At 37.5% G+C, this 17795-nt stretch overlaps 1 long non-coding RNA gene across 1 annotated transcript in view; it reads right to left on the reverse strand.

The window, feature by feature from the left end:
* The window catches only part of LOC140505427 (uncharacterized), an 89522-nt gene extending 80831 nt beyond the window's left edge, over window positions 1-8691 (reverse strand). Inside the window, exon 1 of the long non-coding RNA XR_011967493.1 lies at window positions 8359-8691. This is a non-coding gene — a long non-coding RNA (uncharacterized lncRNA). The remainder of the gene's footprint in view (window positions 1-8358) is intronic.
* Window positions 8692-17795: the final 9104 nt, after the last annotated feature.

Here is a 17795-nt window from a genome sequence, read left to right on the forward strand (position 1 = left end):
TGATTTACTCTGAATGGCTGCATGTTTCAATAATTTAGAAGTGAAGAAGTGTTTAATCTGTTTCCACAAACTCTTGTCAAAAGGACTTGTCATTTTCAATTGACTGCAAGGATATTTACAGTTTATGAGCATGAAATGACACAGAGTTAGGTGATGTTGGGTATCATGAGACAGGATTAGATTGCTCTTCACCTTGAATATGGAAACTATAGCTTGGATGTCATCAATCATTATTCCAAGAGTTATTTAATTCTATGATCTCCCTGAGGCTCTGGTTGAAGTCTTAAGTAGACAACAGGTACATGCTCAGATCAATTTGATTAGAAGAGCTTTAGTTTGGAACCTTTTACTTTCAATACCTTTCCCCAGGGAAGGTGTCATTGGTACCTTGATTAAAGGACAAACACAATCCCTGATTAAGTCTCAGTGACTAGAGAGGTACCAAGAACAATTGGTTGATATGAAGCCTTCCTAGGTAACACCTAAAAGAATGGGTTTCACTGGCCAGGTTTGTGTCCAAGAAAAATGAGTTGGCTCAGACTCCTGGGATCCATAGAGTACTTAATTGATACTTCTTTCCTAGAGTTATATAGTATTGATTTGGTTATAATTCTCAAAACAAGAGTTAGAAAATTAACAGGGTTGCATAGAAGATTGAGAGAGGTAAGGTAAAAGGTAGGTTCAGAATGACAGAAAAGGAAAGATAACAATATTGCCTGCATAGAAAGTTAACGGGTTGCGAAGCATCATCTGGTCTGGGGACAGTTAAATAAAGAGGGCTAGGTAAATTAGCATTTACCTATTCACCAATCAAGACAGTTTAGCTGCAGAATATGGGTTTTAAACTTTTTATGGAAGCATAAGGTCCTGTAGCGGACATTCATGTAAACCTAGGCACAAACCAGAGTTGACATTTTCTCAGAGTAAACTCCAAGTGAGGATATAATAAATCAAAAAGGAATTAGTCATTTAGGGCCACCTGCAGGTTTAGATCTGTTCTATGTGAACCCAGAGGTTAGAGGGTTCTGGATCATGAGTTATATATAAACTTAGGGTCTCAAAATAAAAATTTTAAAAAGGATCCCTTTGCTAACTTCCAAATAATGAGGTTTCCAGTAAATAATTCCCTTTCCTCCTATGCACATCTTATAGGATTCCTTCAATTCAAGGGCTATTCAGGTGGCATTTAAGTTCATGGTGAGAAATAAGTTAAATTACTTATCTAAAAAGTGTTTCATTGCAAAAATTCCTATTGTCTTTTAATGTCACATAACATGGTTTGAAATATTAAAGAGATGAATATGTGGTGATATTTAAAAGAAGAAGAAATTCCCAGATTGAGATTAACTAAAGTACACAGGAATAACCATTACATTGAACCACTTTATTTATTCACAGTGTTTCTGTGTTAATAGCTTTCAAACTCAGTTCGGTTCAAAGAACATTTATAAAGAACTACTATGTGCATGGCACCATGCTAGGTGCTGGGGATAACAAAAAAGAAATTTTTTTAAAAAGCCTATCTCCAACAGCTCATGTTCTAATGGAGAATATAGAATATAAATAGATAAATAAATGATAGTTTGAAAAAGGAGAGAGGACTTGGAATTGGGGGCAGGAGGGTGGGTAATTAGGGAAGAATTCCTGTGGGACATGGCAACTAAACTGAAGCTTGTAGGTTTATAAGTAGAAGTGAGGAGGGAGTACATGGGACACAGTCTATGTAAAGACACAGAATAGGGGATAGAATGCCAAGTTCTGGGAACAGGAAGTAGGCCAGTTTGGCTGAAATGTAAAAATGTGTGAAGGGAAGCAATATGAAATTAATCTGGAAAGGTAAACTAGAAATTTATTGTGCAGAATTTTCAATGCCAAGTAGAGACGTTTGTATTTTATCCTAAAAGAGCAGAGACATACTGAAGATTTTTGAGTAGGGGGATAATGTTTTGACAGGTGGGAAACAAATGGTTTAAAGAGGAGAAACTGAAAGGAGGACTAATTAGAAGGTTAGTACAGTAGTCCAGTTAACAGATGACATAGGCCTGAACTTGGGTGATGATAATGTGAATAGAGAAGGGAACCATCGCTGTATCTTATCACCCAACCTACATAATCCTAAATCTGGTTATCCACAGTATATCCACAATACCATTTTCTCACATTGAACTATATTACAACCAAAACCAAATTCCTAGGAATAAAATAAAATAACATATAATCAATAATCCTCATCATGACCTTGCTCTGCTGTCCCCTGGAGATTAGACTGTCTCTTTTAAGCAAGTTTATACCAAAATTGTTATTTGTCCTTTCTTCTTGAAGAGAACCAAAGACATCATGAGGGTGATGGCTTGCCTTGGACATGAATTGGATTCAAGTGAGGCAGAGCTGTACAAAGTTGTCAGACTCACTCTCTCTTCCAGGGTCATCGAAGTTCAATGACAATACAAAAATCAAGATATTTACTGATGGCCCAGGATGCCTTATGCTAAAATGATTAATATTATAAGAATTAAATTCAATATTACCCTAACAAGATCTCTCACATCACTGCACTATTAAATGTAATGTTCCATATATGTATTATTTGCTCATCCTCATTAACAACAAAATTTGTAAAGACTCATTTCAAAGAGTCAGTACTCTTTGAACTGGAGCACAGTATTCCTAATATTGCATTTGGTTGAGGGAAATTTCTCAAGAACTTAAAAGCATGCTATATTTAGAGAAACATTCTTGAGTTTTCATTTAATGTTTCTTTTCAAAGAAAATATAATGCTAAAAATGTAACTAAAATTTTTGTTTTTGTTTTAGCCTCAATTTTCCCACCATTGTATGGACTTGTGTAACTTGAGACTGCGGTGTAATGCACCAGTTATTTCATTCTCTCCTCACCAGACCATCATGACCTCTGACAACATAGGAAGCCCATGAGGTCAAATCAGAAAGAGAGAGAACTAGCAAATGGGTCTCGAAAATTTTCTGAGATATAATTGCTCCAGAGCAATTTCTTCACTAAATGCCCAGAAGAACCTCTTGCTACTCCTATCTTACATATCAAAAGGAAAGTTAGGATGAATTAATGCTAGTGATAATCCCACCAACCTCACAGTTCTATTTGGAGGGAAGAGTTTTGTAAACTTTAAAATCTAAATAAGTGTTAACTTATTACTATTATTATTGTCATTATTATTTCAACACCTTCTCTGCCTCCCTCACAGAATATTAGTGAGGATCAAATGAAAGAACTAGTAGGAAAATTCTTTGTAAACTCAGAGTATGAGAAAAAATTAGCACATGTATATCATGCTTTAAGGTTTTCAAAAGGAGAAATAGTAGCTTTGGGATTAATTATTACTATCCCCATTTTATAGATGAGAAAACTGAAGCAGACAGACTGTGATTTGTCCAGGTCGTACTACTAACTTAAGTGTCTAAGGTTAAATTTGAACCCAAGTCTTTCTAACTGCAGAGCCAGAACTCTGTCCATGGTACACCTAGCTGCCTAGGTAATTGTTACTTTCAAGATTCAATATTCCAAGTAATTCAACAGTATTGTTTTTAATATTTCTAAGAGAGAATGTGAAAAAGATCTCATTAAAATGCCTGAGAAGAAAAAATAGAATTTTTTTTGGTTAAAATCCTCTTCTATTTTTTCTTTCTGTACCATAAGGCTGGATAAAGCAAGGCAAAAAGAAGTCAAATGATCAAAAAATAAAAATGCAAATGCAATATTAGCTCCAGTTTCCACTGAAGATCTGGCAGCTGGTGTGGCTTTTTGGAAGTCACTTTACCTCTTTTATTATTTCTGTTTCCTCACTGAAAAAGTAGAGATAACCTAACAGACCTAACTCATGGAGCATTAGGGGAAAATAACTGTCAGAAAGAAAGAGTATTGCTATACATTTCAAAGATGTTGACATGCAATGTCAGTCCATTTTTATTAATAGTAATTCATCTAAAGTCCCACAATGAATCCAGAATAAAGATGGAACCACAGTCAAATGGCAATGATTTGTGTATTCCTGATTTATATATAATTCATGCTAAAACCCTTTCCACCTCCAAAACTCTATGGTTCTCTGATAATTCCAAGAAAAGGGAGGATCCCAAATTTGTCATTGTGCCAAATATGAAGGGAATTTTGCTATGTAAATTAAAAAGTGTTAATGGGGAGGAGGGGAAGAGGGGGTTAAGAGCCAAGATGGTAGAGTAATAGCAAGGAATTTCTAGTGCTCTCCCCACAAATACCAAACACCTGTAAAAAATGACTCTAAACAAATTCTGGAGCTGCAGAGCCCAGAGAATGATGGAGTGAGGCAAATCTCCAGCCCAAGACAGCCTGGAAGGTCATTGGGCAGTGTCTATTGTGCCATACTGGGAGTAGAGTACAGTGCAGCATGGGCCATACCAGCACAGACTGGATCTGATCAGGCCCTGGAGGACTGAATCTTGGGCACTTGTGGTGGTTTCCAGACTTAACAACCCCAAAACACTGAGGGTAAATTGTAAGGTCAGTGGAAAAAATATATAGGACCTGTATGAGACAGTAGAGTGGTCAGGCCCCAGCTCCAGGATGGTGGAGGGGGTAGAGGAGCCCACAGAACAGGAGCCCGTAGCAGCAGCAGGGGCAGGAGCAGCAGCAGGGGCAACAACTGCTTCTGGAGCTCTGGGCCCATAGATTGTAGGGGAATCAAGTGACTGACAGTACCCCCACCCCCAACCCCACTGAAAGTGGAGAACTCAAAAGTCAAGTAAATGGCAGAGGAAATAAGGAAAAACTGGAAAAAAAATCAGATTATAGAATCTTACTTTTGTGACAAGGAAGACTGAAGTATACAAACAGAAGACAAACAAAGTCAAACTGCTACATTCAAAGCCTCCGAGAAAAATATTAATTGGTCTCAGGTCATGGAAGAGCTCAAAAAGGATTTTGAAAATCAAATAAGAGAAGTAGAGCAAAAGTTGGGAAGAGAAATGAGAGTGATGCAAGATACATGTATATGAAAAAACAAGTCGATTGCTTGCTAAAGGAGACCCCAAAAAAATGCTGAACAAAATAACACTTTAAAAATAGGTTAGCCCAAATGGCAAAAGAGATCAAAAAAGCCAATGAGGAGAAGAATGTCCTTAAAAGTAGAATTGGCTAGATGGAAAAGGAGGACCAAAAGCTCTGAAGAAAATAATTCCTTAAAGATAAGAATGGGGCAGATGGAAGCTAATGACTTTATGAAAAATCAAGAAATTATAAAATAAAACCAAAGGAATAAAAAATAGCAGATGATGTGAAATATCTCATTGGAAAAGCAATTGGCCAGGAAAATGGATCCAGGAGGGACAATTTAAAATTATGGGACTACTTGAAAGTCATGATCAAGAAAAGAGCCTATACATCATCTTTCAAGAAATTATTAAGAAAAACTGCCCTGATATTCTAGACTCAGAAAGTAAAATAAATATTGAAAGAATCCATCAATCACCTCCTGCAAGAGATCTCAAAAGGAAAACTCCTGGGAATGTTGTAGCCAAATTCCAGAGTTCCCACGTCAAGGACAAAATATTACAAACAACTAGAAAGAAATAATTTAAGTATTGGGGAAATACAATCAAGATAACACAGGATTTGGCAGCTTCTACACTAAGGGATCAGAGGGCTTGGAATATGATATTTCAGAGGTCAAAGGAGATAGGATTAAAACCAAGAATCACCTACCTAGCAAAACTGAGTATAATACTTCAGGGGAAAAAATGGAATTTCAATGAAATAGAGGACTTCCAAGCATTCTTGTTGAAAAGATCAGAGCTGAATAGAAAATTTGACTTTCAAATACAAGAATCAAGAGAAACATGAAAAGGTAAACAGGAAAGAAAAGCCTTGAGGAACTTATAAAAGTTGAACTGTTTACATTCCTACATGGAAAGCTGTTATTTGAAACTCGAGCCTTTTTTTAGTATTACGGTAGTTAGAGGAAATATATATATGTAGGTATGTATGGGTAGGTATGCATGTGTATATTATGCATAGGTATATATATGTACATGGGTATATGTGTATGTATATATGTATATATGTGTGTATGTGTATTTGTATATTTACACATATACACATGGAGAGAACAGGGTGAGGTGAAGGGAGAAAATTAAAAAAAATAAAATTCACTATTGAAGGGATTTACTAGGAGTAAGAGAAAGGGAAAGGTAGAATGTAGCAAATTATCTCACATAAAAGATGGAAGAAAGACCTTTAACAATGGAGGGGAAGAGGGGGCAGATGAAAAGAAAAATGAGAGCCTTACTCTCATGGGATCTGGCTTAAGGAGGGAATAACACACACTCATTTGGATATGGAAATCTATTTTACCCTGCAGAAAGGCAAGGGGGAAGGGGATAATCAGGAAGCGAGAGGAAAGATAATAATAGAAGGGACAGCAAATTGAGGAAAGGGATAATCAGAAGCAAACACTATTGTGGGAGGACAGGTCAAGGGAGAGAATGGAATAAATGAAGGGTAGGACAGGACAGAGGGAAATATAGTTAGTCTTTTACAACATAATGATTATGGAAGTGCTTTGCATTGTTATACATGTGTGACCTATGTTGAATTTCTTGTTTTCTCAATGAGGGCAGGTGGGAAGGAAGGGAGAGGATATAGAACTCAAAGCTTCAAGAATGAATGGTAAAAGTTGTTTTAGCATGCAACTGGAAATTAAGCTATACCGGTACTAGAGTATAGATATCTATTTTGCCCTGCGGGAAAATACAGAGGAAGGGGGATAGAAGAAGGGTGGGTAATAGAAGGGAGAATAGATTGGAGGCAGTGGTGGATAGAGTGCATGCTGTCCTGGGTTGAGGATGGTGAGAGATGGGGAGAAAATTTTGAATTCAAATTCTTGTGGAAGTGAATGTTAAGAACTGAAAAATAAATAAATTATACATTTAAAAATTCCAATTATTTAAGCAAGTTTCCTACTGAGATGTTTAGGATACTATGTTTTATTAACTTATTTTGAGTTAACACATATCCTAGAAAGCAGTGTAGCATCTTTCTTTTGAATCAGGTTCATTATTCAGTAATTGACTTTGATTTGAATGAGGGAGGGCTGTGCAAAGGTCACCAGCCTCGTTTTTTTTCTCCAGAGCCATCTGGGTCCAGAGACCAGATATTCATCAGGATGACTGGATATGACTCAAGATCCTTTACAGGAGACCCTGTAAAGAGGCTTATTCTCTAAATGGGCATTATCTCACTCAAAATGAGAACCTGAAAAGGCCTTAGCCTAAAAGGGCCAGGGATTCCCATGGCATCCTGATCCATTCCAGTCCCCCTAATGAATATTTGACCACTGAACCCAGCTGACTCTGGAGGAGGAAGTGAGGCTGGTGACCTTGCAGAGCCTTCCCTCACTCAAATAAAAGTCAATTGCAAGTCTTGTCACTATTTCCCTGATGTCATGCTCCCCTTTGGAAATGAAGGACAAACAGCACAATTATTCAATAGCCTGCCCTGATATTCTACAACAAACTAGAGAGGTTTTACTCTGTAATTACATTGACCTACTCTTACCGCATAACTGAAAGAACTCCAAAGGTAATTTTGAGTCAAAAAAAAAAAAACCAGGTTCAAATACTAATACTGTCACTTACTATTTTGGGAAGGTTTGGGTAAAGGTTTAAGTAAAACCTTTAACCTTGCTTGATTTCCTTAACCTTTCAATATCATTGGGTCCTAAATTTTTCAAGCTAGAAGGGGACTTAGAAATAATTTACTCTGAATTTCTCATGTTGTAATTAGGGAAACCAAGAATGAGAGATAACAAGTGGCCTGCTCAAGGCGAAAGGGTAAGTTTCTGGCAGATTTGAGATTTGATCCCTAATCTTTTAACTCAGTAGCTATGTTATCAATGGTTTTTCCACTACACTAAATTGCCCCAGGCAAATATTAAAAACCTGGATGAAAGGATGACAGGTAAACTCATATGGTACATGCACTCAGCATTCACTCAGACAACTAATTGCACATTATCACTTCTCATTCTAAGGTAATCAGAAGTCAATTCATTTTCAGGAAAGGAGGGAAGGAAGTAAGGAAAGAAGTAAGGAAGAAAGGAAGGAAGGGAGGGAGGGAGGAAGGAAGGAAGGGAGGAAGGAAGGGAGGAAGGAAGGGAGGAAGGAAGGGAGGAAGGAAGGGAGGAAGGAAGGGAGGAAGGAAGGAAGGAAGGAAGGGAGGGATGGAGGGACGGAAGGACAGAGGGAGAGAAAGAAATATTAACCTGAAAGTTTGGTTAAAGATGGCAAACAGGCTAAGTGATATGGAAATTTGTTCGACCTAGAGGCCGAGGGCCACCCAAGTCTTCTTACCTTTCATCCAGGTTTTCGGTGATCAGTTGGATAAACGTATTAAGAGAAGAGACTTTCCAGAGTCAAACAAGGGTTAGTCTTTATTCAGGGTCTTAGTTACGTATCCATATGCAGGGCAAGTTCTTCCCCAGGAGAAAGGAACCCTCCTCCTCCCAAGGGGCATACAGCAAGAGGATGGGAGCAGAAGAGGGGAGGGACCCCCAGAGGGGACCCCGCAGAAAGAAGACAGCCTTCAGGCTTTCCTGTCCCTACTTAAGCTCTCCTAGCCGCATAGTTTGCACGTGAATACCCTGCGTGCTCTCAGCCCCTAGCTAATTAACAACAGGTGTGCTCAGATCACAGACAATCTCAAGGGTGGGATGCTTTCCCCAGCAAGTTTCCCACTGAGAAGAGGTGGAAAGACACAAGAGAGCTCGTGTTTCAAGCCTCAATCCCCAGCTGTTCCCTGGGGGTCCTCGTGAGAACTCTGAGGTTTAGAAGTCCTCACTTTTACCTGCCTGAGACTGTTCATGTGAAAACTGAGCTTACACCCCCAATGGAAATTCATATTGTTTATTCCCTTAAAGTTAGCTGAAGCTAATGAATTTGTATGGACAAGGAGCGAAAATGTAAATTCTGACTGTCTAACAAAAGAATGACCAGTTTTAAATGTGCCTTAAAACGATCCCAACTCAGGGTCTCTATGTCACTCAAATTTATAATCTTCATGTATGTTTAACCATATTATGAAAAAGGAATTTTCTTAATTGAACAGGTGGTAAATACACTAAGATAGGAGAGTTAACAAAATGTCCATTGAGATTACAACCCAGGATATCTGTTTCCTTTACCATTAACATGCCATAATATAGTATAGGTCCATAAAAAATATTAAGATAAGCAATGTTCCTTTATTCAAGGTAGCATCTGCTTAAGGGTCTCATCATTAATGGCCATAAACAAGAAAAAAATGTTTTTAAGTCAGCCCCATCTAGCCTTACTGACATAGGAAAAGGTATTCTCTGAGTTTACTTAGAGAACAAAGAAGCTGTTAAGTCCAGATTCTTCTTCTGGTTGATTAATTCAGGCTCTGGTCCTTATTAAGGTCCAAAATGATATTAAATGATTATCAGAGAGAAGAAAGAAGGAAACAAAGAAAGCTTAATTATTTTGTTTTGTTTGTTTATAAGAAAAATAGGTTAAATTAAGAAGGAGTTGGGGGAATTTTTTAAAACCACACACACGAACACAAAAATCTAAGCTATACAAAATTAATTGTGAAGTCATTAGGCAGCTTTTAAGGAGACCATTTTAGTGACTTTGTGACAGTAAATGTTTGATGAATGAATAACTAAATGAATGGCCCTGGATGGGTCTCCGAAGCAATGTTAATTGGGTCAGTCCTAGGCTACTACAAACCCACTTGTTTCAGTAGAACCATAAAATGGAAGAATCTAGGCAACTAACAAATTCACTGCTTACACCTGTAGCAGAGGAATGTCAGCAACAGTTATGGAGCATGAAGTGTTAGAAGATGCTTTATAAGAACCTTAGAAATCATTGGATCATCAGGTGTTTGAGAGTATAACTGGGATCTAAGATGTGAGTCAAGAAATAGGGTAGATGAGTATAGCAACAAGACAGTTCATGGATTTTTAACTGTACCTCCACCAAAAAAAATCTTCAGTCAGTATGTTATGGTCCTATTTTTATCAGTGCATCAGATGGGCAGTGATTCATCTGCTAAATAAAATAAAGAACCTATATTCCATGAAGAAAGCAAGAAATGTTTAGCATAATTGACTGCTGAGTCATCAGCCAGAGTACTGGTATTCCTGGATAGTATGCTTAATGTCTATTGTTGGAAAACTTGGAGCAGGGGACTGTTTTGAGAGGGGGACAAGAAAATGAAATGAAGTAGAAGTGCAGAGAGGAAGAGGTATGGAGGGAGAAAGGGAACAGAATGGAAAGGCTAGTTGACAAAGATTGGCTAAAATGGTAAAAGCAATTTCTAGTTTGACATCTACATTCCACATTTTATATTTCCTGACTTAAGAGATATGTTTTGAGAAGCTGCATGCTTTATTTCCATGTATATTGAGCTCACAATTTAGGGTAATGAGCAGACCAATTACAGGAGGACACCTGGTGTAGACATAATGAAAAATTCACATGGAGAAGATCTACATTCCAGGACAAATATATTTGATAAATATATTTGATTCACCTTTAATTACAGAGTTTCTGCTTTTCAGCTGATGTAAGATAAATATATTTGATTCACCTTTAATTACAGAGTTTCTGCTTTTCAGCTGATGACTTCCCATCAGTAATAATACAACCAGAACAAGAAATTATGATAACTTTGCCAAATATATTAATTTGAAAAAGAAAACTAAGATTTAAATATCACTTTCCTCATGCTATGTCTTTCAGGTAACTAATTGTTTTAAGATAATTTAAGGTAATTAGTTAATTTTGCAATAATTTTTGCAATAATCACAGAACTAATTATGGCTTACAAAGTGATTTACATGGGTCATCTCATTTGATCTTCACAGCATCTCTGGGAAATAATAGATATAGAGCTGAAAGAGATTTTAGAGCTCATCTAGTCCAATTCATTCATTTTACAGGTATAGAAGCTGAGGCCCAGAGAGGTTAAGTTACACAGATAGTAAGTCAGGATTTAAAATCAGTTCCTATGGCTCCAAGTTCATATTTTTTTCCAAACTACCACACTATCTCCAATTTTAAAGGATAGTAAAGAGATAGAAAGATCCTACAAATATTATTTCCCTCACTTTATTAAGCTAGTTAGCATCAGAGGTGAGATTCAAATTTAAGTTTTTATTCATCTTGCAATCTAGGCTTCATTCTACTATACCACATTGTCTCCTCAAGAGTCTATCTAGTTAGTACAACTTGTATTCAAACAGGATCCCCTTCGAAAACTTTGCCAACAGATAATCATCTAGGTTTCATATGAAGACCTCTAGTTGCTAAGAACCTACTATCTTCCCAGGGAGTCTACTATATTTTGGAGGACCCTTGTAACTCTAAGTCAGTAATCCAACAGCCCTTTGATCCTATGACCAAGAGTTCTGGCCCTTTGGAACAAACATAACAAGCCAAATTCCTCTTCTACATGATGGTTTTTCAAACACTTAATGACAGCTGTCATTCCCCACCAAGTCTTCCCTTCTCCAGGCTAAGCTTTCCTCGCGTCTTCAATTTATTCTTCTGTGCCATTCTCTACTGGTTCTTCCTATTTCTTGTCACCCTTCAGTTCACCAATATTCTGCTTAAAAATGAGGCCTCTGGCCTGGAAGGACTTATATGACCTGATGCTGAGTGAAAGGAGCAGAACCAGGAGAACTTTATGCACAGCAATGACCACAGTGTGCGAGAGTTTTTTCTGGTAGACTTGGAATTTTGTAATAACGCAAAAACTTCTTATAAAAAAAAAAAATCCCAAAGGTGGTTCTCAAGGCAAAATGCCTTCCACACTCAGAGAAAGAAATATGGAAGTCATTCACAAAATGTAGCAAATCATGTTTGTGTATGAGTATGTGTTTGTGAATCATGTTTTGATTTGTTATATGATTTCTTTCATTTATTTTAGTCTGACTACATAGCATGACTATAGTGAAAATATACTCAATAGGAAAGTACATGTAGAACCTATACAGAATTGTATGCAGTCGTGGGGAGGGAGGGGGGTAGTGGGGGATAGGTGTGGGGGGGATAAAATCTCAATTGTATGGCAGTGATTGTTAAACATTAAAAAATAATAATAATTAAAAAAAATGAGGCCTCTGGAAGTCAATAAGTCAGCAACAAACATTCCTTAAGCTATGTGTCAGTAACTATGCAGTAGTTCATATGTGATCTTACCAGGGCTGACTACAGTAAACCCATTTTCATATACTGGATGCTGAGTCTTTCTTAAGACTGGTGGATTGTCAGATTCTTGTAAATAGGGATTGTTTCATTTTTCATATTTGTATAATCAATGCATAGAACTGTGCTCTTCCCAGAGTAGATGCTAAATAAACTCTTGAAAAATTGTATTCAAGTCAAAATTGACTATGCAAAATAAAGAAACAATTCAAATCAGTGGTTTCAAATTCCAATCAAAATAACTTCAATTTTGACCCTAGGGCTTGTAAAGATCTAAAGTAATTAAGATTTTAAGACATTGCTATATGACACTGGACATTCAGGAAAAAAGAGGAAAGAATTCACCCTCTAGATATTTGACATAATGTAGATACAACATCCAGATAATTGACTTAGAATAATTTATTTAATACGGACCAGTTCTCTTGAACTCTGCCGTGATCATCACATATCTGGTGTACTATAATTTTACTTGGGCACCATGTGGGATGATCATGAAGGACTAGCATCTCTGGTATAAGGGCTTGTTGAGCCCTTTTCAGGGATGCTCATCCACTTTTGGTGCCCACCTGACAATAAACTCTCATCTGTGATTTTAAACATGCACAGAAGTCACACCCTAATAAACCTCGGTAGATGAGCTAAACCAGATTGAGGGTAACCAATGGGCCTCAAACCCTTGGTGAGTTAAGGGGTATATTAAATGAAGACTTCCCTTAGCAGAATAAGTGGATAAGAACAATTTGTTCCAATGGCCATCAAGACAACTGAAGCAGTGGAGTGTTTAGAGTTTGGTCAGACATAGAAGATGCCAAGGTCCTCCACTGCATCCTGAACCATCGTCAGTCCTCCTGACTTTGGTCTCGCCATTGGTCTTTCATGACTCAAAGAGAAAATAAGACTGATGACTTTGTCAACTCTGCTTCACTTGAATCCAATTCACACTTGAGTCAAAGATAGTAACCCATTTATCCTCTTTGAAAATGGACAAAAAATAACATTTTAGGAAGAACATTGATAAATTAAAAAGTATAAGGACTTCACTTTGTGTGTCTAGAATCTACCATGTCACCTAGTAGATAGAAGGCATTTAATATGTTTTGACTGAATTAGGGGTGGATGAGCCTACAAGAGAGGCTTTTAGGATGGCAAGAAGACTGTTGGTCACACCATACATGGACTAAATTCAAGGAAATGGAATACTTGAATACTTGAAGAGTGAATATTATGATTGTTGTTATGGTTCAGTCATTTCAGTCATGTCTGACTCTGTTATCCCATTAGAGTTTTCCTGGCAAAGATAATGGAGTGGTTTACTATTTCCTTCTCCAGATTATTTTACAAATGAGGAAAATGAGGCAAATATAGTTAAGTGACTTGCCCAGGGTTACCTAGCTAATAAGTGCCAGGCCTAGAGGCCTGTGGGCTACCCGAGTCTTCCCTCACCTCTATCGGAGGTCTTCGGCTGGCCAAACCGGATGCTCGTATGAGAGAAAGGACGTGCCAGAGTCAAACAAGGGTTGAGCTTTATTTCAGGGTCTAGTTACAAGTGCAGGGGAATTCTTCCTTAGGAGGGAGAGAGAAAGATCTCCCAAGGAGGCAAAGATCTTACAATAAGAGATTGGAAGTAGAAGTATAAGTGGGGAGAGAGGGGGAGGGGAGAGCGGAGAGAGGAAAAGTGGAGCCTTGTGTCCTCACGCGTGGCCCCTCCGCCCAAGAGAACTTTCAGGCTTTCCTGATCCTACTTAAGTTCTCCAGCCATATAGTTTGCATCTGAATACCGTGCTGTTAGATAACAATAGTGTGCCCAGATCTGGGACAATCTCGAGGGCGGGGAGAGCTCTCTCCCATCATGTTTCTCACGGGAAGAGGCGGAAATACACGAGATAGCTCGGTTCACCTCGATTCCCAGTCGTTTTCCTGGGGGGCCTCATGAGAACTCTAAGATTTAGAAGTTCCTACCTTTACCCGCCCAAGACTGTCCACATGGAATTGAGCTTCCATCCCCAGCAAATAAGTATCTGAAACAAGATTTGAATCAGGAAAATGAATCTTCCTGACTCTAGAACCAGAACTCTTTTCACTGTGCCATCTAGTAATCCCTATTATGGTAATTGTGTTCAAAGATTTAAAGAATTGTCATGAGGAAGAGAAACTGGGTTTATTGTGCTTAGTCCCAAAGGGCAGAGATGGGAAAACATGAGTAAAGATTAAAGATTACAAAAAGGTAGATTCAGACTCAATGTGAGGGGAAAACTTCCAAGCACTGGAGCTACTCAAAAGTAGAGTGTTGCCTTTGCCAGAAATCTTCAGAGAAAAGACCAGATGACTACATGTTTGGGGTATTATAGAGAGGACTTCCATATACAGACATTGGTTGGATGAGGTGGTTCTGAAGTCCTCTTTAACACTGAGATTGTGGAATTCTATGATATCCTTTCCAGTCTTTATCTAGATGTGCTGAGATTTGATAGATGGATAAAATTTGGTGTCTAGTAGATATGTGGATGAGAATTTAAGTTGGATAGCCAAGTAGTTTGCCTTTCATCAGGAACTGAAGAAACACATTAGCATATCTTTGCGCATTGCTTTCTCCCAAAATACATTCAGACTTTAAATTGTTAGACTATTTGTCATATCTAGGGACAGGTCAATACATTTTATTGATACATAACTGCATGTGGTGCCTTTTGGTTCCTTGGATAATGAAACCAAAGCTGTTAGGTCTTGTATTAAATGTAGAGATTCAGTGTACATTTTGGGTTACTACAAGGACAGAATTATATCTGTCATAAAATTCATCTTAACTTCCCAGCTTTTCAACATTGAGGTTAACATTATTTCTAAAGTTGATAATTTTCCAACATAGTAAATACTGTGTCATTCAGAACAGTCTACAGATAGGGTTTTATAATCAATCAAATATTCTCTTCAACAGTGTGTTTCTCTTTCTTTGATGATTCAGAAGATACTCTAGGGTCTTGTAGTGCCCCTGGGTCAACATTGTGGACATCAGTTGATGAAGCATAGAAGTGTCACTTAATACGGAATTCTTGATAAGATACTGTAAAAAGCTGGACATTTTTTTCCTAATTTTCCCCAAATAGAATGTTCTCTATATACAGACAGTTCATGCTTGATATAAGTGGACTATTCTGCTAGTCTATGTAAAGTGATTAATGAAAATTAGCCTGAATTTAAGGGAAAATGGGAAGGAGGAAAGGAGGCAGGACTGAAGACAGATATACAGACAGGACACACAGGTGGGTGAGCAGAATGGGGCAAAGGTCTATTCTGTAGGTCTCAAGTCAAAACACCAATCTGTCTACATGGTCTCTCCATAGTATGTTCTCCTTTCATTTGGAGGAGATTGGTGGGCAGGAGGGGTGGGGTATGTGTGGAGAATTGGGAGGAGGGAGAAGAGGTCTATGAGCACTGAGTGAAGACAGAGAACATAGCACTGAACAGTAAAATTAACATAGGTATTTTGGGGAAATATAGATTTCTTTCAGAATTCTTTTCACAAAATTGAATTCACATAAACTGAATTTACATAAAGTAAGAACTGTCTATATTCTAGCTTGTTTATGTCATTCTTAAATTGTTGCGTCCAGAATGAACACCATACTCTAGACTTAGTCTGACCAGGGAAAGGTACAGTGAGACTATCCTTTATAAAATTATGCATACTATATTTCTCTTAAGGTAGTCAAAGTTTGCTTTGAATAGCTTTGTCTGTTTCAGAAATCAGAGAACTGATTTTATTGTCCCATCCACTATAAGAAATGGTCCTTTCCTCTCTCTAACCTTTCTCTTGCCTCTAAAACAGCTCCAAAATGTTGTGGTGAATCTGAGGAACATTTTAAACAGGACATTGACAAGCTAGACTTCATTCATAGTTGATGAGGGCTCCAGAAGCTGCACCAGATGTAAGACTAGAATGGTGAAAGAGTTAGAGACTACAACAAAGGAGAATATGTTGAAAGGACTGGGGATATTTACTCTAGAGAAGACAGGACTTGGGGGAGGGGGAGATGAAAGTAGCTACCTTCCAGAATTTAAAGGTCTGTGACATGGAAAAATTAGACACTCTTACTTGGATCAGGAGTCCAGAGCTAAGAGCAATGGTTAAAGATTCATGAAGGAAAATTTCATCTCCATTTAAGGATAAAATTTCTTATAATCAAAACTGTACAAAAGTGAAATGGGTTGCCTTAGGTTGTGAAATCCATTTTACAGGGATTTTACAGGGATCAGAGGGGGGATAGTCTTTAAATGGAGGTTAAATTAGTACTTGCTATTTATTTGTACAAGGGATTCCTACTCAGTTATGGGTAGTACTACATAGTTTCTGAGGTCCATTCCAACATTATGATTATGATTCTGTGAAAGACCCATTTGTTTCAACCTAAGCAAAAAAAAAAAAAATGCCTCCTACATCCCTGGAAAGTTTCTTCTCAAAGATCCTAAAATCATAGAAGTGTCTACCAACTGAAACAATCCAATTTATTTTCATACAGGCCTAATAGTTTCTAGGATCATCCTTATCTGCCAAATTCTAAGTCCCTGTATTTATACACATTTATCCTAGTCTTGCCCAGTGGAATTACACAGAATAAATATAATTTCTCTTCTGCATAATAGCCATTCAGATATTTGAAGAAAGTTATCACATTCCCCCTTGGTCTTTTCTTCTCCAGGTTAAATACCTGCAGGTCTTTCAGCCAAATTACACATGTGAAAATTTTATAAGGGAAAAAAAAATAAATTACCTTTGCAACTTGAGGAGAACCCAGATTCTACAAATGACTTGAGATACATATACTACTGCACTGTAGTAATTGAAGTTGCTTTCTGTTCTTCCCGAGCCAATCCTTTTGTTCTTGAAAGCTTTTCCAAATGCAGAAAAATCTTCACCTGCCCATGTTTTTCTCATTATTTCCAAATGAAATCCACTTAGGGCTGCTGATTTATTTTTGTTGCAATTTCCACTGGCTCTTGCTGACTTCATGAATGAAGTAAAATGTGGCTGTGTAGTTCATGAAAAAAACTCCACAGCTTACCAATATTGGGGTTGGAGTTGGGGAAGATTTGATAGTCATTTTCTGGTTTAGGATTTTTTTTAATGTAGTGACTAACAAAGGCAATCATGACTTGGGTCAATCTTTCTTTTCCCTATGACTTAGTGTTCAGCATTATAAAGGGAAAGGACTATGCTAGAGCCCCACTATCGCAATACACTAGCAAGGGAGAGTTATAAGTATTTCAAGTGTTCTGGTACTTTCATGAGGCATTTCCTAATTCCATCTCCTCTTTTTAGGGCTCTCACCCTGAACTTACTTTGTATTTACCTTTATATATACATATATACATATATATATATACGTATATATATATATATATATATATATACGTATATATATATATATATGGTTTATCCTTCTAGTAGAATATAAGTTCCTTGAGGACAGGGATCAATTTTGTTTTCCTAGTTCCTAACCCAGAATAGTCACTTAATGGATAGATGTTTATTGAATGGAAGTGAATTGTACTTA

Source organism: Notamacropus eugenii, chromosome 5 (genome assembly GCF_028372415.1).
Source record: "Notamacropus eugenii isolate mMacEug1 chromosome 5, mMacEug1.pri_v2, whole genome shotgun sequence".
Lineage (NCBI taxonomy): Eukaryota > Metazoa > Chordata > Mammalia > Diprotodontia > Macropodidae > Notamacropus > Notamacropus eugenii.